Source organism: Melospiza melodia, unplaced genomic scaffold, assembly GCF_035770615.1.
Source record: "Melospiza melodia melodia isolate bMelMel2 unplaced genomic scaffold, bMelMel2.pri scaffold_181, whole genome shotgun sequence".
In the NCBI taxonomy this organism is placed as follows: Eukaryota; Metazoa; Chordata; class Aves; order Passeriformes; family Passerellidae; genus Melospiza; species Melospiza melodia.
Window position 1 is genome coordinate 41,709 of NW_026948526.1, and position 21,504 is coordinate 63,212.

The 21,504-nt window shown below is 51.8% G+C and overlaps 1 long non-coding RNA gene across 1 annotated transcript in view; it reads left to right on the forward strand.

Moving 5' to 3' along the window:
* Nucleotides 1-21,504, forward strand: part of LOC134433508 (uncharacterized) — an 81,483-nt gene that overhangs the window by 5,008 nt on the left and 54,971 nt on the right. The gene's annotated exons all lie outside the window — the stretch shown is intronic.

Genomic DNA, 21,504 nt, shown 5'->3' on the forward strand with positions numbered 1-21,504 from the left:
CGTGCGATGGCCGGGCCGCCCGCGGGACGCGGCAGCAGGAGAGCCCCGAGCCGGGCGAGTTTAACGCGAGGCGCCGCCGCTTGCCCGCCCTCAGGGAGCCGAGCTCAGCCGAACGCGCAGAGAGCGGCTCCGAGTTGGGCCGAAGCGAGCCGGGCCGCGCCGAGCGCAGAGAGCGGCTCCGAGTTCGGCCGAAGCGAGCCGAGCCGCGCCGAGCGCAGAGAGCGGCTCCGAGTTCGGCCGAAGCGAGCCGAGCCGCACCGAGCGCACGGAGAGGCTCCGAGTTCGGCCGAAGCGAGCCGAGCCGCGCCGAGCGCGGAGAGCGGCTCCGAGTTCGGCCGAAGCGAGCCGAGCCGCACCGAGCGCACGGAGAGGCTCCGAGTTCGGCCGAAGCGAGGCGAGCCGAGGCGCGCCGAGCGCAGAGAGCGGCTCCGAGTTGGGCCGAAGCGAGCCGGGCCGCGCCGAGCGCACAGAGCGGTACCGAGTTCGGCCGAAGCGAGCCGAGGTGGCCCGAGCGCAGAGAGCGGCTCCGAGTTCGGCCGAAGCGAGCCGAGCCGCGCCGAGCGCACTGAGCGGCTCCGAGTTCGGCCGAAGCGAGCCGAGCTGTGCCGAAGGGTCGAGTCTGGCCGAATGCAGATGACAGTGGCCGAGTTTAGCCGATTACAGCCGAGTTTAGCCGAGCAGCTGTGAGCCTTGAGGTGAGCGTGCATCATTGCCGGCTTGGGATTGAGTGAAATGCACTAAGGAAACCAGCTTTGGGGAGGGAGGCAGGGAAATCCTCTCCTAACGTTTACCAATTCTTCCGTCAAACTCATCACGGCAGCACAGCGTGAAGACTGAAAGTGTAAGAAGATGTGGAGAGAAACAGAGAATCTGACAGGAGCATCGAACGCACAAGTGCACGAATTTTGCTTTTTGCTTGGATGGAAACTCAGAAGTTGTAAGGAATTTGGGAAGCTTTTGTTCTAGCTAATAAAAGAAGTTAGTTTAAATTAAAAAAAAAAAAAAGTGGTTTCTTTTTTCTTCACTATTATATTCTTTGCTGGTATATGGTGTGTTGTTTTATTTCTTGGTGTTATTAGCTCTGTGTAAATTGTTTTTTGAGTGAAGCTAACTTTGCATCGGTTGTTTTGTATTTGAGGTAGGATCAATTTAAATAGATTTCTTTCACAGACTTCTGATAGGTATTACTGGGATTTTGGTTTTGTTTACTGTATGCATAAACATAGAGATTTGGTAGGGCCAGCTGGGCTGCTGGAGTTTTGGGTGTGAATTTATTAGATGGCTTTTGTTAAACACAGAATAATTATGTAAGGTAACAGCAAATTACTCAATTACCCAATTTATCCAGCTATGTAACCTTACCACAAAGTTTTATATCTTGCCAGTTTTCTGTTCTTCTGCTCCAGGTAGTTGTTGCAAAAAAGAAAGTACTGCTATTCTTCTGAAGAACTTTCTTCTATGACAAGCCCTTTACTGCCCTTGAATGTGAGTCAGAGGAGCCAAACAGCTGCAGCTGCTCTGAGGGCTTGGTGGGATTGCCCCCTCCCTTTTCCTGGGTGCCATGGGAACGAGAGGCGGGGCACAATCAGGGGTTATTAACCCCAGCCGTGGCTGAGGAGCTTCATACCCTCTCTGGGATGTGCTGGGGCAAGAGCTCTCCTCATTTTAGGGAAGAGGCTCTTTCAGCTCATCTCAGCTTGTTTTCAGCAAGTGTTTCTGGGCATCTGAAGCACAGAGGCTTGGAAGATTCTGTGAAGAAAACAGCATAGAACACAGGGAATGTTTAGGTTTGTGATTTTGGGTTTTGTGTTTAGGGGTGGTAAAGTGCCTTTGTAATTTTTGGTTTTGCTCTGTTTTTTTTGTTTTTTTTTTTTGTTAAATTGAGGAGTGAGACTCCCTGAAATTCCAAGCTGTGTCAAGCACAACAAATTCTCAGCAGATTCATCATGTCTTCAGAGGGATCTGCCCAGTGTCCAAGATGATGTTTGAGACTCAGGCTTCTGATGAGTTGAGGATTGTGACTGGGAGAGGGAGGGTGATCAGGTATCCAGTTAGGAGTTATTGTGGAAGGGGGGAGGTTTGCAGGCAGCAGGGTGAGAAAGGGTGTTTATTTGTTTATTTGAGGGCCCTCCCACACAAGGCTGTTCAGAAGCCTAGCAGAGGCATTCCCATACAGCACACAAGATCAGCCACTGCACTCACAGCAATGCCATTTAACTTTGCCTTTCTCTTACCCAGCTGCCACCCCTAATGAAGGCCACAGCCTTGGAATCAGGATGAAGCTGGAGCCTGAGGCAGCCAGGCATACTCAGGAAAAAGCAAGTAGCTGCCTTGGTGGGATTTGGCCCACATAACTCTGGACTCACACTTTGGTTTTGGTTTTCTTTATTGTAGCTGACACCTGAGAGACACCAGCCCAGTGCCAGCAGGACCTTCCCAGGTGACGAGGTGGCCTTTCTATGCACCTGACACAGACTGACATCCCCTGATGTCTGAGAGATAAGTAGAGGGCTGTGACCCACAGAGGGGATGAAGGCATGGTGCTGGTTTGGGAACTACTGGGAGGGGTTTTTGAGTCCAATTTGGAGGTAGGGGGTGTTCATGAAGTGGCCCCTTAGGCCCCATAACAGCCACGTCTCACTTTTGATCACAGTGCTGAGGTGTGCAGGGCAGAGCAGTCCCGGTGTGTCTCGTGTCCTTTGTCTGTTGTGCATTATGTGTTGTTTGTGTATCCCATGTCTTTTACCTTAGGGGGGCCTGTCAGAAACCTTGGCATCATTGTTAGCATCTGTGATCTCTGCATTCCTTGGCCTGGCACCCAGGCCATAGAACTTTTGACTGGGGAGCTCAGACAGGCATCAGACTCTCTTCTCTCTTTGGAAGCATCCAGTCAGGTGTCTTGTCAGGTCTTGTTCTGAGCTGTCTGGACAGCTATGCCCCACCTGGATCCATTATGGTGGATTAGGACTTGTAAGAATGTGAGGGCAGGCAGAGGATTCTGACCATAGGATTCCTGGGCATCGATCTTTGCTGTTCTTGGAATAAATCCTTCAGTTAGCATCTTCTTCCTTCAGGGTTCTCTGAGCCTCATCATCTGACTGTCAGTTTGAACTCAGTCATCTCCTTTTGCATTCTCTCAGTCCTTGCAGCCATTTTCCTTGCCAAGAGATTTTTGTTCCTGTTGTGTCCCCGTTGTCTGTCCTGTCCTGTCCTGTCTGTCCTGTGTCACGGGTGTCAGCACACGTATGTGCCGGAGCTGCTCTGCCCTGCCGCACAGCCTGGTGCGATAGGAGAAGTCCCAGGGACTTGCAATGTGTAATGTGGGGTGTAGTTGGACTCTAGGTGGGATTTGTAGATGGACACAGGATATCTGGAGCTCCTCAGTTATCCTGCAACTGTTTGACTCTTGTCCTAATTTTTTCCTCAGGTTGAGATGGATTAAATCTGTGCCAGAGGGCCCCATCCCGGGTGAGGGGATTGCCCCGAGCAGGTGAGGCCCCGTGTGTCTCTGCAGCAGAAGTGTGTATGGTGACTGTGTTACAGCACTGTTCTTTGTCTTTCTTTTTAGGAAGTCAATCTGGATACCAGCAGCCAAGGTGAGCAGCGGAGAGAAGTGGTTGTTATTGCTCAGCTCTCAAGCACAACAATTTTTCAGCAGATTCATCGTGTCGCAAGAGAGATCTGCCCAGTGTCAAGGATGATGTTTGAGATTGAGGCTTCAGGTGATTCAGGATTGTGACTGGGAGAGGGAGGGTGATCAGGTATCCAGTTAGGAGTTCTTGGGAGGGGGTTTGCAGGCAGCAGGGTGAGAAAGGGTGTTTATTTGTTTATTTGAGGGCCCTCCCACACAAGGCTGTTCAGAAGCCTAGCAGAGGCATTCCCATGTCTTGCAGCACACAAGGTCATCCACTGCACTCACAGCAATGCCATTTAACTTTGCCTTTCTCTTACCCAGGTACCAACCCTAATGAAGGCCACAGCCTTGGAATCAGGATGAAGCTGGAGCCTGAGGGAGCCAGGCACACTCAGGAAAGGGCAAGTAGCTGACTTGCAGGGATTTGGCCCACATAACTCTGGACTCACACTTTGGTTTTGGTTTTCTTTATTGTAGCTGACCAAGAGGCTCATAGGCGCTCACGAGGCCCTCCGAGGCAGACGCATTTCAGGTGCAAAGTGGTTCCACATCGCCGATCATCCAAAAGATAAGTTGAGGGCCCCGGCCTGGAGATGAGAGAATAGTGGGTTGGGAGTTCTTGGGGCAGATTTAGAAATTAGCAAAGGGAAAAGCATTCTTCTCCAAGTGCCTCTTAGGACAGCTAAAGGGAGAGGCTCTACTTTTGATGGCAGCTTTCAGGCGGGCAGTGCAGAACAGCTCCGGTGTGCGTCGTGTTGTCCGGTGTGCCGTGTTCCCTAGTGTGTCTTTGGGGTCCCTTTTGCCCTCTTCCCTCGAGGCCCCCACCACAAGCATGATGTGTCGTGTTTCACGTCCCCCTGTTTGTCACGTTCTGTGTCACGGGTGTCTGCAGGTATTTGTGCCGGAGCTGTTCTGCCCTGCTGCATGGCGTGCTTCAGTAGGACAAACCATGGGGAGTTGGAATTTGTGGCGTGGGCTGTACTTGGGCTCTAGCTGCTCTTCCTAGATTGACATAAGGTGTTCGCAGCTTTTGAGTTATCCTGGTGTTGTTTGACATATGTTCTAACTTTCTTTCAGGTGCAGATGCATTCCATGTGTGGCAGAGGGTCAGGGTTAGGAGGTGCCGGGCCTTCTTAGGAGCACTGTGAGTAGCAGAGTGGTGGGGTTTTGACCGATGCGGTGCCAAGGTCAGGCACTGATGTTTGGTTCTCTTTAATCCAGCTGTCTGAGAGACCCCAGCCCGGTGCCAGCAGGACCTTCCCAGGTGACGAGGTGGCCTTTCTTTGCACCTGACACAGACTGGCATCCCCTGATGTCTGAGAGATAAGTAGAGGGCTGTGACCCACAGAGGAGATGAACGTGGGGTGCTGGGTCAGGACTCCCTGAGGTGGGGGTCTGAGTTGGCTCTGGCAATGAGGGTAGCCAAGATGTGGCCCTTAGGCCCCATAAAAGCAACATCTCCCTTTTGATCACAGTGCTGAGGTGCGCAGCAGGGCAGAGCAGTCCCGGTGTGTCTCGTGTCACTTGTCTTTTGTGTATTGTGTGTTGTCTGGATATCTCATGTCTCTTATCTTAGCCCTGTGAGGAGCCTCTCAGAAACCTTTCCTAGCATCCGTGATCTCAGTGTTCCTCGCCCTGGCACCCGTGCCATAGAACTTTTGACTGGGGAGCTCACACAGGTATCAGAAATGCATCTCTCTTTAGAAGCGTCCAGTCAGATGTCTTGTCATGTCTTGTTCTGAGCTGTACGGACAGCCATGCTGTGCAATGATCCATTATAGCAGACTAGGACTTGTAAGGATGTGAGGTTAGGGAGAGGATTCTGACTGTAGGATTCCCGAGCCACCATCTTTGCAGTTTTTGGAATAAATCATTCCGTTTGCATCTTCTTCCTCCAGGGTTCTCTGAGCCTCATCAGCTGACCGTCAGCTTCAACTCTTCTTCTTTTGCGTTCTCTCAGTCCTTGCAGCCATTTTCCTTGCTAAGAGATTTCTGTTCCTGTTGTGTCCCCAGTGTTTGTCCTGTCCTGTCCTGTCCTGTCTGTCCTGTGTCACGGGTGTCAGCACACGTATGTGCCGGAGCTGCTCTGCCCTGCCACACAGCCTGGTGCGATAGGAGAAGTCCCAGGGACTTGGAATGTGTAATGTGGGGTGTAGTTGGACTCTAGGTGGGATTTGTAGATGGACACAGGATATCTGGAGCTCCTCAGTTATCCTGCAACTGTTTGACTCTTGTCCTAATTTTTTCTTCAGATTGAGATGGATTAAATCTGTGCCAGAGGGCCCCGTCCCGGGTGAGGGGATTGCCCCGAGCAGGTGAGGCCCCATTTGTCTCTGCAGCAGAAGTGTGTATGGTGACTGTGTTACAGCACTGTTCTTTGTCTTTCTTTTTAGGACGTCAGTCAAGGTGAGCAGTGGAGAGAAGTGGTTGTTATTGCTCAGCTCTCAAGCACAACAATTTTTCAGTAGATTCATCGTGTTGCAAGAGAGATCTTCCCAGTGTCAAGGATGATGTTTGAGATTGAGGCTTCAGGCGAGTTGAGGATTGTGACTGGGAGAGGGAGGGTGATCAGGTATCCAGTTAGGAGTTCTTGGGAGGGGGTTTGCAGGCAGCAGGGTGAGAAAGGGTGTTTATTTGTTTATTTGAGCGCCCCCCCCCACAAGGCTGTTCAGAAGCCTAGCAGAGGCATTGCCATGTCTTGCAGCACACAAGGTCATCCACTGCACTCACAGCAATGCCATTTAACTTTGCCTTTCTCTTACCCAGGTGCCACCCCTAATGAAGGCCACAGCCTTGGAATCAGGATGAAGCTGGAGCCTGAGGGAGCCAGGCACGCTCAGGAAAGGGCAAGTAGCTGCCTTGGTGGGATTTGGCCCACGTAACTCTGGACTCACACTTTGGTTTTGGTTTTCTTTATTGCAGCTGACCGAGAGGCTCATAGGCCATCCCAGAGCCCTCCGAGGCAGACTCATTTCAGGTGCAGCGTGGATTCCCATCACCGATCATCCAAAAGATAAGTTGAGGGCCACGGCCTGGAGATGAGAGAATAGTGGGTTGGGAGTTCTTGGGGCAGATTTAGAAATTAGCAAAGGGAAAAGCATTCTTCTCCAAAGGCCTCTTAGGACAGCTAAAGGGAGAGGCTCTACTTTTGATGGGAGCTTTCAGGCAGGCAGTGCAGAACAGCTCCGGTGTTTGTCGTGTTGTCCGGTGTGCTGTGTTCGCTAGTGTGTCTTTGGGGTCCCTTTTGCCTTTTCCCCTCAAACCCCTCAGCACAAGCATGATGTGTCGTGTTTCATGTCCCCCTGTTTGTCACGTTCTGTTTCACGGGTGTGTGCACACATTTGTGCCGGAGCTGTTCTGCCCTGCCGCATGGCCTGCTGCAGTAGGACAAGCCTGGGGAGTTGGAATTTGTAATGTGGTCTGTACTTGGGCTCTAGATGCTGTTCCTAGATTGACATAAGGTGTTTGCAGCTTGTGATTTACCCTGGTGGTGTTTGACATATGTTCTAACTTTCTTTCAGGTGCAGATGCATTCCAGGTGTGGCAGAGGGTCAGGGTTAGGAGGTGCCGGGCCTTCTTAGGAGCGTGGTGAGTAGCAGAGTGGTGGGGTTTTGGCCGATGCGGTGCCAAGGTCAGGCATTGATGTTTGGTTCTCTTTAATCTAGCTGTCTGAGAGACCCCAGCCCCGGTGCCAGTAGGACCTTCCCAGCTGACGAGGTGGCCTTTCTTTGCACCTGACAGGGACCAGCATCTCCAGATGTCTGAGAGATAAGAGGGCTGTGACCCACAGAGGGGATGAAGGCATGGTGCTGGTTTGGGAATTACTGGGAGGGGTTTTTGAGTCCAATTTGGAGTTGGGGGGTGTCCATGAAGTGGCCCCTTAGGCCCCATAAAAGCCACGTCTCACTTTTGATCCCAGTGCTGAGGTGTGCAGGGCAGAGCAGTCCCGGTGTGTCTCATGTCACTTGTCTATTGTGCATTGTGTGTTGTTTGTGTATCCTGTTTCTTTTACGTTAGCCTTTGGGGGGCCTGTCAGACACCCAGGCATCATTGTTGGCATCTGTGATCTCTGCATTCCTAGGCCTGGCACCCAGGCCATAGATGCGATTCTGACACCTGTCTGAGCTCTCCAGTCAGAAGTTCTCTCTTTGGAAGCATCCAGTCAGATGTCTTGTCAGGTCTTGTTCTGAGCTGTAGGGACAGCCATGCCCCACCTGGATCCATTTTGGTGGATTAGGACTTGAAAGAATGTGAGGGCAGGCAGAGGCTTCTGACCATAGGATTCCTGGGCATCGATCTTTGCTGTTCTTGGAATAAATCCTTCAGTTAGCATCTTCTTCCTTCAGGGTTCTCTGAGCCTCATCATCTGACTGTCAGTTTGAACTCAGTCATCTCCTTTTGCATTCTCTCAGTCCTTGCAGCCATTTTCCTTGCCAAGAGATTTTTGTTCCTGTTGTGTCCCTGTTGTCTGTCCTGTCCTGTCCTGTCTGTTCTGTGTCACGGGTGTCAGCACACGTATGTGCCGGAGCTGCTCTGCCCTGCCGCATAGCCAGCTGCAATAGGAGAGGGCCCGGGGACCTGGAATGTGTAATGTGGTGTGTAGTTGGACTCTAGATGGGATTTGTAGATGGACACAGGATATATGGAGCCCCTCAGTTATCCTGCAACAGTTTGACTCTTGTCCTATTTTTTTTTTTCAGATTGAGATGGATTAAATCTGTGCCAGAGGGCCCCATCCCGTTGAGGGGGTTGCCCCGAGCAGGTGAGGCCCCATTTGTCTCTGCAGAAGTGTGTATGGTGACTGTGTTACAGCACTGTTCTTTGTCTTTCTTTTAGGAAGTCAATCTGGATACCAGCAGCCAAGGTGAGCAGCGGAGAGAAGTGGTTGTTATTGCTCAGCTCTCAAGCACAACAATTTTTCAGCAGATTCATTGTGTCCCAAGAGGGATCTTCCCAGTGTCAAGGATGATGTTTGAGATTGAGGCTTCAGGTGAGTTGGGGATTGTGACTGGGAGAGGGAGGGTGAGCAGGTATCCAGTTAGGAGTTATTGGCGGGGGGTTTGCAGGCAGCAGGGTGAGTAAGGGTGTTTATTTGAGGGCCCCCCCACACAAGGCTGTTCAGAAGCCTAGCAGAGGCATTGCCATGTCTTAGAGCACACAAGGTCATCCAGTGCACTCACAGGAATGCCATTTAACTTTGCCTTTCTCTAACCCAGGTGCCACCCCTAATGAAGGCCACAGGCTTGGAATCAGGATGAAGCTGGAGCCTGAGGGAGCCAGGCACGCTCAGGAAAGGGCAAGTAGCTGACTTGCAGGGATTTGGCCCACATAACTCTGGACTCATACTTTGGGTTTGGTTTTCTTTATTGCAGCTGACCGAGAGGCTCACAGGCCATCACGAGGCCCTCCAAGGCAGACTCATTTCAGGTGCAGCGTGGATTCTCATGACTGATCATCCAAAAGATAAGTCGGGGGCCACGGCCTGGAGATGGCGGAGTAGCAGGTTGGGAATCCCTGGGACAGATTTACAAATGAGCAGAGGGGAAAGCAATCTCTTCTGCAAGGGCCTCTTAGGACAGCTGAAGGGAGAGAGGCTCTGCTTTTGATGGCAGCTTTCAGGCGGGCAGTGCAGAACAGCTCCGGTGTGTGTCGTGTTCCCTGGTGTGTCTTTGGGATCCCTTTTGCCTTTTCCCCTCGAGGCCCTCACCACAAGCATGATGTGTCGTGTTTCATGTCCCCCTGTTTGTCACGTTCTGTGTCACGGGTGTCTGCAGGTATTTTTGCCGGAGCTGTTCTGCCCTGCCGCATGGCGTGCTTCAGTAGGACAAACCATGGGGAGTTGGAATTTGTGGCGTGGGCTGTACTTGGGCTCTAGATGCTGTTCCTAGATTGACATAGGGCGTTTGAAGCTTGTGAGTTATTGTGGAGGTGTTTGACATATGTTCTAACTTTCTTTCAGGTGTGCATGCAGAGGGTCAGGGTTAGGAGGTGCCGGGCCTTCTTAGGAGCACTGTGAGTAGCAGAGTGGTGGGGTTTTGACCGATGCGGTGCCAAGGTCAGGCACTGATGTTTGGTTCTCTTTAATCCAGCTGTCTGAGAGACCCCAGCCCGGTGCCAGCAGGACCTTCCCAGGTGACGAGGTGGCCTTCCTTCACACCTGACAGGGACCAGCATCCCCAGATGTCTGAGAGATAAGTAGAGGGCTGTGACCCACAGAGGAGATGAACGTGGGGTGCTTGGTCAGGACTCCCTGAGTTGGGGGTCTGAGTTGGCTCTGGCAATGAGGGTAGCCAAGATGTTGCCCCTTAGGCCCTATAAAAGCAAAGTCTCCCTTTTGATCACAGTGCTGAGGTGCGCAGCAGGGCAGAGCAGTCCCGGTGTGTCTCGTGTCACTTGTCTTTTGTGTATTGTGTGTTGTCTGGATATCTCATGTCTCTTATCTTAGCCCTGCGAGGGGCCTCTCAGAAACCTTTCCTAGTATCCGTGATCTCAGTGTTCCTCGCCCTGGCACCCGTGCCATAGAACTTTTGACTGGGGAGCTCACACAGGCATCAGAAATGCATCTCTCTTTAGAAGCATCCAGTCAGATGTCTTGTCAGGTCTTGTTCTGAGCTGTACGGACAGCCATGCTGTGCAATGATCCATTATAGCAGACTGGGACTTGTAAGGATGTGATGTTAGGGAGAGGATTCTGACTGTAGGATTCTCGAGCATCCATCTTTGCAGTTTTTGGAATAAATCATTCCGTTTGCATCTTCTTCCTCCAGGGTTCTCTGAGCCTCATCAGCTCGCCGTCATCTTCAACTCTTCTTCTTTTGCGTTCTCTCAGTCCTTGCAGCCATTTTCCTTGCTAAGAGATTTCTGTTCCTGTTGTGTCCCCGGTGTTTGTCATGTCTTGTGTGTCCTGTGTCACGGGTGTCTGCACGCATTTGGGACGGGGCTGCTCTGCACTGCCGCATAGCCAGCTGCAATAGGAGAGGGCCCGGGGACCTGGAATGTGTAATGTGGGGTGTAGTTGGACTCTAGATGGGTTTTGTAGATGGACTCATCATATCTGGAGCTCATCAGTTATCCTGCAACAGTTTGACTCTTGTCCTAACTTTCTTTTCAGATTGAGATGGATTAAATCTGTGCCAGAGGGCCCCATCCCAGGTGAGGGGATTGCCCCGAGCAGGTGAGGCCCCATTTGTCTCTGCAGCAGAAGTGTGTATGGTGACTGTGTTACAGCACTGTTCTTTGTCTTTCTTTTAGGAAGTCAATCTGGATACCAGCAGCCAAGGTGAGCAGCGGAGAGAAGTGGTTGTTATTGCTCAGCTCTCAAGCACAACAATTTTTCAGCAGATTCATTGTGTCCCAAGAGGGATCTTCCCAGTGTCAAGGATGATGTTTGAGATTGAGGCTTCAGGTGAGTTGGGGATTGTGACTGGGAGAGGGAGGGTGAGCAGGTATCCAGTTAGGAGTTATTGGCGGGGGGTTTGCAGGCAGCAGGGTGAGTAAGGGTGTTTATTTGAGGGCCCCCCCACACAAGGCTGTTCAGAAGCCTAGCAGAGGCATTGCCATGTCTTAGAGCACACAAGGTCATCCAGTGCACTCACAGGAATGCCATTTAACTTTGCCTTTCTCTAACCCAGGTGCCACCCCTAATGAAGGCCACAGGCTTGGAATCAGGATGAAGCTGGAGCCTGAGGGAGCCAGGCACGCTCAGGAAAGGGCAAGTAGCTGACTTGCAGGGATTTGGCCCACATAACTCTGGACTCATACTTTGGGTTTGGTTTTCTTTATTGCAGCTGACCGAGAGGCTCACAGGCCATCACGAGGCCCTCCAAGGCAGACTCATTTCAGGTGCAGCGTGGATTCTCATGACTGATCATCCAAAAGATAAGTCGGGGGCCACGGCCTGGAGATGGCGGAGTAGCAGGTTGGGAATCCCTGGGACAGATTTACAAATGAGCAGAGGGGAAAGCAATCTCTTCTGCAAGGGCCTCTTAGGACAGCTGAAGGGAGAGGCTCTGCTTTTGATGGCAGCTTTCAGGCGGGCAGTGCAGAACAGCTCCGGTGTGTGTCGTGTTCCCTGGTGTGTCTTTGGGATCCCTTTTGCCTTTTCCCCTCGAGGCCCTCACCACAAGCATGATGTGTCGTGTTTCATGTCCCCCTGTTTGTCACGTTCTGTGTCACGGGTGTCTGCAGGTATTTTTGCCGGAGCTGTTCTGCCCTGCCGCATGGCGTGCTTCAGTAGGACAAACCATGGGGAGTTGGAATTTGTGGCGTGGGCTGTACTTGGGCTCTAGATGCTGTTCCTAGATTGACATAGGGCGTTTGAAGCTTGTGAGTTATTGTGGAGGTGTTTGACATATGTTCTAACTTTCTTTCAGGTGTGCATGCAGAGGGTCAGGGTTAGGAGGTGCCGGGCCTTCTTAGGAGCACTGTGAGTAGCAGAGTGGTGGGGTTTTGACCGATGCGGTGCCAAGGTCAGGCACTGATGTTTGGTTCTCTTTAATCCAGCTGTCTGAGAGACCCCAGCCCGGTGCCAGCAGGACCTTCCCAGGTGACGAGGTGGCCTTCCTTCACACCTGACAGGGACCAGCATCCCCAGATGTCTGAGAGATAAGTAGAGGGCTGTGACCCACAGAGGAGATGAACGTGGGGTGCTTGGTCAGGACTCCCTGAGTTGGGGGTCTGAGTTGGCTCTGGCAATGAGGGTAGCCAAGATGTTGCCCCTTAGGCCCTATAAAAGCAAAGTCTCCCTTTTGATCACAGTGCTGAGGTGCGCAGCAGGGCAGAGCAGTCCCGGTGTGTCTCGTGTCACTTGTCTTTTGTGTATTGTGTGTTGTCTGGATATCTCATGTCTCTTATCTTAGCCCTGCGAGGGGCCTCTCAGAAACCTTTCCTAGTATCCGTGATCTCAGTGTTCCTCGCCCTGGCACCCGTGCCATAGAACTTTTGACTGGGGAGCTCACACAGGCATCAGAAATGCATCTCTCTTTAGAAGCATCCAGTCAGATGTCTTGTCAGGTCTTGTTCTGAGCTGTACGGACAGCCATGCTGTGCAATGATCCATTATAGCAGACTGGGACTTGTAAGGATGTGATGTTAGGGAGAGGATTCTGACTGTAGGATTCTCGAGCATCCATCTTTGCAGTTTTTGGAATAAATCATTCCGTTTGCATCTTCTTCCTCCAGGGTTCTCTGAGCCTCATCAGCTCGCCGTCATCTTCAACTCTTCTTCTTTTGCGTTCTCTCAGTCCTTGCAGCCATTTTCCTTGCTAAGAGATTTCTGTTCCTGTTGTGTCCCCGGTGTTTGTCATGTCTTGTGTGTCCTGTGTCACGGGTGTCTGCACGCATTTGGGACGGGGCTGCTCTGCACTGCCGCATAGCCAGCTGCAATAGGAGAGGGCCCGGGGACCTGGAATGTGTAATGTGGGGTGTAGTTGGACTCTAGATGGGTTTTGTAGATGGACTCATCATATCTGGAGCTCATCAGTTATCCTGCAACAGTTTGACTCTTGTCCTAACTTTCTTTTCAGATTGAGATGGATTAAATCTGTGCCAGAGGGCCCCATCCCAGGTGAGGGGATTGCCCCGAGCAGGTGAGGCCCCATTTGTCTCTGCAGCAGAAGTGTGTATGGTGACTGTGTTACAGCACTGTTCTTTGTCTTTCTTTTAGGAAGTCAATCTGGATACCAGCAGCCAAGGTGAGCAGCGGAGAGAAGTGGTTGTTATTGCTCAGCTCTCAAGCACAACAATTTTTCAGCAGATTCATTGTGTCCCAAGAGGGATCTTCCCAGTGTCAAGGATGATGTTTGAGATTGAGGCTTCAGGTGAGTTGGGGATTGTGACTGGGAGAGGGAGGGTGAGCAGGTATCCAGTTAGGAGTTATTGGCGGGGGGTTTGCAGGCAGCAGGGTGAGTAAGGGTGTTTATTTGAGGGCCCCCCCACACAAGGCTGTTCAGAAGCCTAGCAGAGGCATTGCCATGTCTTAGAGCACACAAGGTCATCCAGTGCACTCACAGGAATGCCATTTAACTTTGCCTTTCTCTAACCCAGGTGCCACCCCTAATGAAGGCCACAGGCTTGGAATCAGGATGAAGCTGGAGCCTGAGGGAGCCAGGCACGCTCAGGAAAGGGCAAGTAGCTGACTTGCAGGGATTTGGCCCACATAACTCTGGACTCATACTTTGGGTTTGGTTTTCTTTATTGCAGCTGACCGAGAGGCTCACAGGCCATCACGAGGCCCTCCAAGGCAGACTCATTTCAGGTGCAGCGTGGATTCTCATGACTGATCATCCAAAAGATAAGTCGGGGGCCACGGCCTGGAGATGGCGGAGTAGCAGGTTGGGAATCCCTGGGACAGATTTACAAATGAGCAGAGGGGAAAGCAATCTCTTCTGCAAGGGCCTCTTAGGACAGCTGAAGGGAGAGGCTCTGCTTTTGATGGCAGCTTTCAGGCGGGCAGTGCAGAACAGCTCCGGTGTGTGTCGTGTTCCCTGGTGTGTCTTTGGGATCCCTTTTGCCTTTTCCCCTCGAGGCCCTCACCACAAGCATGATGTGTCGTGTTTCATGTCCCCCTGTTTGTCACGTTCTGTGTCACGGGTGTCTGCAGGTATTTTTGCCGGAGCTGTTCTGCCCTGCCGCATGGCGTGCTTCAGTAGGACAAACCATGGGGAGTTGGAATTTGTGGCGTGGGCTGTACTTGGGCTCTAGATGCTGTTCCTAGATTGACATAGGGCGTTTGAAGCTTGTGAGTTATTGTGGAGGTGTTTGACATATGTTCTAACTTTCTTTCAGGTGTGCATGCAGAGGGTCAGGGTTAGGAGGTGCCGGGCCTTCTTAGGAGCACTGTGAGTAGCAGAGTGGTGGGGTTTTGACCGATGCGGTGCCAAGGTCAGGCACTGATGTTTGGTTCTCTTTAATCCAGCTGTCTGAGAGACCCCAGCCCGGTGCCAGCAGGACCTTCCCAGGTGACGAGGTGGCCTTCCTTCACACCTGACAGGGACCAGCATCCCCAGATGTCTGAGAGATAAGTAGAGGGCTGTGACCCACAGAGGAGATGAACGTGGGGTGCTTGGTCAGGACTCCCTGAGTTGGGGGTCTGAGTTGGCTCTGGCAATGAGGGTAGCCAAGATGTTGCCCCTTAGGCCCTATAAAAGCAAAGTCTCCCTTTTGATCACAGTGCTGAGGTGCGCAGCAGGGCAGAGCAGTCCCGGTGTGTCTCGTGTCACTTGTCTTTTGTGTATTGTGTGTTGTCTGGATATCTCATGTCTCTTATCTTAGCCCTGCGAGGGGCCTCTCAGAAACCTTTCCTAGTATCCGTGATCTCAGTGTTCCTCGCCCTGGCACCCGTGCCATAGAACTTTTGACTGGGGAGCTCACACAGGCATCAGAAATGCATCTCTCTTTAGAAGCATCCAGTCAGATGTCTTGTCAGGTCTTGTTCTGAGCTGTACGGACAGCCATGCTGTGCAATGATCCATTATAGCAGACTGGGACTTGTAAGGATGTGATGTTAGGGAGAGGATTCTGACTGTAGGATTCTCGAGCATCCATCTTTGCAGTTTTTGGAATAAATCATTCCGTTTGCATCTTCTTCCTCCAGGGTTCTCTGAGCCTCATCAGCTCGCCGTCATCTTCAACTCTTCTTCTTTTGCGTTCTCTCAGTCCTTGCAGCCATTTTCCTTGCTAAGAGATTTCTATTCCTGTTGTGTCCCCGGTGTTTGTCATGTCTTGTGTGTCCTGTGTCACGGGTGTCTGCACGCATTTGGGACGGGGCTGCTCTGCCCTGCCGCATAGCCAGCTGCAATAGGAGAGGGCCCGGGGACCTGGAATGTGTAATGTGGGGTGTAGTTGGACTCTAGATGGGATTTGTAGATGGACTCATCATATCTGGAGCTCATCAGTTATCCTGCAACAGTTTGACTCTTGTCCTAACTTTCTTTTCAGATTGAGATGGATTAAATCTGTGCCAGAGGGCCCCATCCCAGGTGAGGGGATTGCCCCGAGCAGGTGAGGCCCCATTTGTCTCTGCAGCAGAAGTGTGTATGGTGACTGTGTTACAGCACTGTTCTTTGTCTTTCTTTTAGGAAGTCAATCTGGATACCAGCAGCCAAGGTGAGCAGCGGAGAGAAGTGGTTGTTATTGCTCAGCTCTCAAGCACAACAATTTTTCAGCAGATTCATTGTGTCCCAAGAGGGATCTTCCCAGTGTCAAGGATGATGTTTGAGATTGAGGCTTCAGGTGAGTTGGGGATTGTGACTGGGAGAGGGAGGGTGAGCAGGTATCCAGTTAGGAGTTATTGGCGGGGGGTTTGCAGGCAGCAGGGTGAGTAAGGGTATTTATTTGAGGGCCCCCCCACACAAGGCTGTTCAGAAGCCTAGCAGAGGCATTGCCATGTCTTAGAGCACACAAGGTCATCCAGTGCACTCACAGGAATGCCATTTAACTTTGCCTTTCTCTAACCCAGGTGCCACCCCTAATGAAGGCCACAGGCTTGGAATCAGGATGAAGCTGGAGCCTGAGGGAGCCAGGCACGCTCAGGAAAGGGCAAGTAGCTGACTTGCAGGGATTTGGCCCACATAACTCTGGACTCATACTTTGGATTTGGTTTTCTTTATTGCAGCTGACCGAGAGGCTCACAGGCCATCACGAGGCCCTCCAAGGCAGACTCATTTCAGGTGCAGCGTGGATTCTCATGACTGATCATCCAAAAGATAAGTCGGGGGCCACGGCCTGGAGATGGCGGAGTAGCAGGTTGGGAATCCCTGGGACAGATTTACAAATGAGCAGAGGGGAAAGCAATCTCTTCTGCAAGGGCCTCTTAGGACAGCTGAAGGGAGAGAGGCTCTGCTTTTGATGGCAGCTTTCAGGCGGGCAGTGCAGAACAGCTCCGGTGTGTGTCGTGTTCCCTGGTGTGTCTTTGGGATCCCTTTTGCCTTTTCCCCTCGAGGCCCTCACCACAAGCATGATGTGTCGTGTTTCATGTCCCCCTGTTTGTCACGTTCTGTGTCACGGGTGTCTGCAGGTATTTTTGCCGGAGCTGTTCTGCCCTGCCGCATGGCGTGCTTCAGTAGGACAAACCATGGGGAGTTGGAATTTGTGGCGTGGGCTGTACTTGGGCTCTAGATGCTGTTCCTAGATTGACATAGGGCGTTTGAAGCTTGTGAGTTATTGTGGAGGTGTTTGACATATGTTCTAACTTTCTTTCAGGTGTGCATGCAGAGGGTCAGGGTTAGGAGGTGCCGGGCCTTCTTAGGAGCACTGTGAGTAGCAGAGTGGTGGGGTTTTGACCGATGCGGTGCCAAGGTCAGGCACTGATGTTTGGTTCTCTTTAATCCAGCTGTCTGAGAGACCCCAGCCCGGTGCCAGCAGGACCTTCCCAGGTGACGAGGTGGCCTTCCTTCACACCTGACAGGGACCAGCATCCCCAGATGTCTGAGAGATAAGTAGAGGGCTGTGACCCACAGAGGAGATGAACGTGGGGTGCTTGGTCAGGACTCCCTGAGTTGGGGGTCTGAGTTGGCTCTGGCAATGAGGGTAGCCAAGATGTTGCCCCTTAGGCCCTATAAAAGCAAAGTCTCCCTTTTGATCACAGTGCTGAGGTGCGCAGCAGGGCAGAGCAGTCCCGGTGTGTCTCGTGTCACTTGTCTTTTGTGTATTGTGTGTTGTCTGGATATCTCATGTCTCTTATCTTAGCCCTGCGAGGGGCCTCTCAGAAACCTTTCCTAGTATCCGTGATCTCAGTGTTCCTCGCCCTGGCACCCGTGCCATAGAACTTTTGACTGGGGAGCTCACACAGGCATCAGAAATGCATCTCTCTTTAGAAGCATCCAGTCAGATGTCTTGTCAGGTCTTGTTCTGAGCTGTACGGACAGCCATGCTGTGCAATGATCCATTATAGCAGACTGGGACTTGTAAGGATGTGATGTTAGGGAGAGGATTCTGACTGTAGGATTCTCGAGCATCCATCTTTGCAGTTTTTGGAATAAATCATTCCGTTTGCATCTTCTTCCTCCAGGGTTCTCTGAGCCTCATCAGCTCGCCGTCATCTTCAACTCTTCTTCTTTTGCGTTCTCTCAGTCCTTGCAGCCATTTTCCTTGCTAAGAGATTTCTGTTCCTGTTGTGTCCCCGGTGTTTGTCATGTCTTGTGTGTCCTGTGTCACGGGTGTCTGCACGCATTTGGGACGGGGCTGCTCTGCACTGCCGCATAGCCAGCTGCAATAGGAGAGGGCCCGGGGACCTGGAATGTGTAATGTGGGGTGTAGTTGGACTCTAGATGGGTTTTGTAGATGGACTCATCATATCTGGAGCTCATCAGTTATCCTGCAACAGTTTGACTCTTGTCCTAACTTTCTTTTCAGATTGAGATGGATTAAATCTGTGCCAGAGGGCCCCATCCCAGGTGAGGGGATTGCCCCGAGCAGGTGAGGCCCCATTTGTCTCTGCAGCAGAAGTGTGTATGGTGACTGTGTTACAGCACTGTTCTTTGTCTTTCTTTTAGGAAGTCAATCTGGATACCAGCAGCCAAGGTGAGCAGCGGAGAGAAGTGGTTGTTATTGCTCAGCTCTCAAGCACAACAATTTTTCAGCAGATTCATTGTGTCCCAAGAGGGATCTTCCCAGTGTCAAGGATGATGTTTGAGATTGAGGCTTCAGGTGAGTTGGGGATTGTGACTGGGAGAGGGAGGGTGAGCAGGTATCCAGTTAGGAGTTATTGGCGGGGGGTTTGCAGGCAGCAGGGTGAGTAAGGGTGTTTATTTGAGGGCCCCCCCACACAAGGCTGTTCAGAAGCCTAGCAGAGGCATTGCCATGTCTTAGAGCACACAAGGTCATCCAGTGCACTCACAGGAATGCCATTTAACTTTGCCTTTCTCTAACCCAGGTGCCACCCCTAATGAAGGCCACAGGCTTGGAATCAGGATGAAGCTGGAGCCTGAGGGAGCCAGGCACGCTCAGGAAAGGGCAAGTAGCTGACTTGCAGGGATTTGGCCCACATAACTCTGGACTCATACTTTGGGTTTGGTTTTCTTTATTGCAGCTGACCGAGAGGCTCACAGGCCATCACGAGGCCCTCCAAGGCAGACTCATTTCAGGTGCAGCGTGGATTCTCATGACTGATCATCCAAAAGATAAGTCGGGGGCCACGGCCTGGAGATGGCGGAGTAGCAGGTTGGGAATCCCTGGGACAGATTTACAAATGAGCAGAGGGGAAAGCAATCTCTTCTGCAAGGGCCTCTTAGGACAGCTGAAGGGAGAGGCTCTGCTTTTGATGGCAGCTTTCAGGCGGGCAGTGCAGAACAGCTCCGGTGTGTGTCGTGTTCCCTGGTGTGTCTTTGGGATCCCTTTTGCCTTTTCCCCTCGAGGCCCTCACCACAAGCATGATGTGTCGTGTTTCATGTCCCCCTGTTTGTCACGTTCTGTGTCACGGGTGTCTGCAGGTATTTTTGCCGGAGCTGTTCTGCCCTGCCGCATGGCGTGCTTCAGTAGGACAAACCATGGGGAGTTGGAATTTGTGGCGTGGGCTGTACTTGGGCTCTAGATGCTGTTCCTAGATTGACATAGGGCGTTTGAAGCTTGTGAGTTATTGTGGAGGTGTTTGACATATGTTCTAACTTTCTTTCAGGTGTGCATGCAGAGGGTCAGGGTTAGGAGGTGCCGGGCCTTCTTAGGAGCACTGTGAGTAGCAGAGTGGTGGGGTTTTGACCGATGCGGTGCCAAGGTCAGGCACTGATGTTTGGTTCTCTTTAATCCAGCTGTCTGAGAGACCCCAGCCCGGTGCCAGCAGGACCTTCCCAGGTGACGAGGTGGCCTTCCTTCACACCTGACAGGGACCAGCATCCCCAGATGTCTGAGAGATAAGTAGAGGGCTGTGACCCACAGAGGAGATGAACGTGGGGTGCTTGGTCAGGACTCCCTGAGTTGGGGGTCTGAGTTGGCTCTGGCAATGAGGGTAGCCAAGATGTTGCCCCTTAGGCCCTATAAAAGCAAAGTCTCCCTTTTGATCACAGTGCTGAGGTGCGCAGCAGGGCAGAGCAGTCCCGGTGTGTCTCGTGTCACTTGTCTTTTGTGTATTGTGTGTTGTCTGGATATCTCATGTCTCTTATCTTAGCCCTGCGAGGGGCCTCTCAGAAACCTTTCCTAGTATCCGTGATCTCAGTGTTCCTCGCCCTGGCACCCGTGCCATAGAACTTTTGACTGGGGAGCTCACACAGGCATCAGAAATGCATCTCTCTTTAGAAGCATCCAGTCAGATGTCTTGTCAGGTCTTGTTCTGAGCTGTACGGACAGCCATGCTGTGCAATGATCCATTATAGCAGACTGGGACTTGTAAGGATGTGATGTTAGGGAGAGGATTCTGACTGTAGGATTCTCGAGCATCCATCTTTGCAGTTTTTGGAATAAATCATTCCGTTTGCATCTTCTTCCTCCAGGGTTCTCTGAGCCTCATCAGCTCGCCGTCATCTTCAACTCTTCTTCTTTTGCGTTCTCTCAGTCCTTGCAGCCATTTTCCTTGCTAAGAGATTTCTGTTCCTGTTGTGTCCCCGGTGTTTGTCATGTCTTGTGTGTCCTGTGTCACGGGTGTCTGCACGCATTTGGGACGGGGCTGCTCTGCACTGCCGCATAGCCAGCTGCAATAGGAGAGGACCCGGGGACCTGGAATGTGTAATGTGGGGTGTAGTTGGACTCTAGATGGGTTTTGTAGATGGACTCATCATATCTGGAGCTCATCAGTTATCCTGCAACAGTTTGACTCTTGTCCTAACTTTCTTTTCAGATTGAGATGGATTAAATCTGTGCCAGAGGGCCCCATCCCAGGTGAGGGGATTGCCCCGAGCAGGTGAGGCCCCATTTGTCTCTGCAGCAGAAGTGTGTATGGTGACTGTGTTACAGCACTGTTCTTTGTCTTTCTTTTAGGAAGTCAATCTGGATACCAGCAGCCAAGGTGAGCAGCGGAGAGAAGTGGTTGTTATTGCTCAGCTCTCAAGCACAACAATTTTTCAGCAGATTCATTGTGTCCCAAGAGGGATCTTCCCAGTGTCAAGGATGATGTTTGAGATTGAGGCTTCAGGTGAGTTGGGGATTGTGACTGGGAGAGGGAGGGTGAGCAGGTATCCAGTTAGGAGTTATTGGCGGGGGGTTTGCAGGCAGCAGGGTGAGTAAGGGTGTTTATTTGAGGGCCCCCCCACACAAGGCTGTTCAGAAGCCTAGCAGAGGCATTGCCATGTCTTAGAGCACACAAGGTCATCCAGTGCACTCACAGGAATGCCATTTAACTTTGCCTTTCTCTAACCCAGGTGCCACCCCTAATGAAGGCCACAGGCTTGGAATCAGGATGAAGCTGGAGCCTGAGGGAGCCAGGCACGCTCAGGAAAGGGCAAGTAGCTGACTTGCAGGGATTTGGCCCACATAACTCTGGACTCATACTTTGGGTTTGGTTTTCTTTATTGCAGCTGACCGAGAGGCTCACAGGCCATCACGAGGCCCTCCAAGGCAGACTCATTTCAGGTGCAGCGTGGATTCTCATGACTGATCATCCAAAAGATAAGTCGGGGGCCACGGCCTGGAGATGGCGGAGTAGCAGGTTGGGAATCCCTGGGACAGATTTACAAATGAGCAGAGGGGAAAGCAATCTCTTCTGCAAGGGCCTCTTAGGACAGCTGAAGGGAGAGAGGCTCTGCTTTTGATGGCAGCTTTCAGGCGGGCAGTGCAGAACAGCTCCAGTGTGTGTCGTGTTCCCTGGTGTGTCTTTGGGATCCCTTTTGCCTTTTCCCCTCGAGGCCCTCACCACAAGCATGATGTGTCGTGTTTCATGTCCCCCTGTTTGTCACGTTCTGTGTCACGGGTGTCTGCAGGTATTTTTGCCGGAGCTGTTCTGCCCT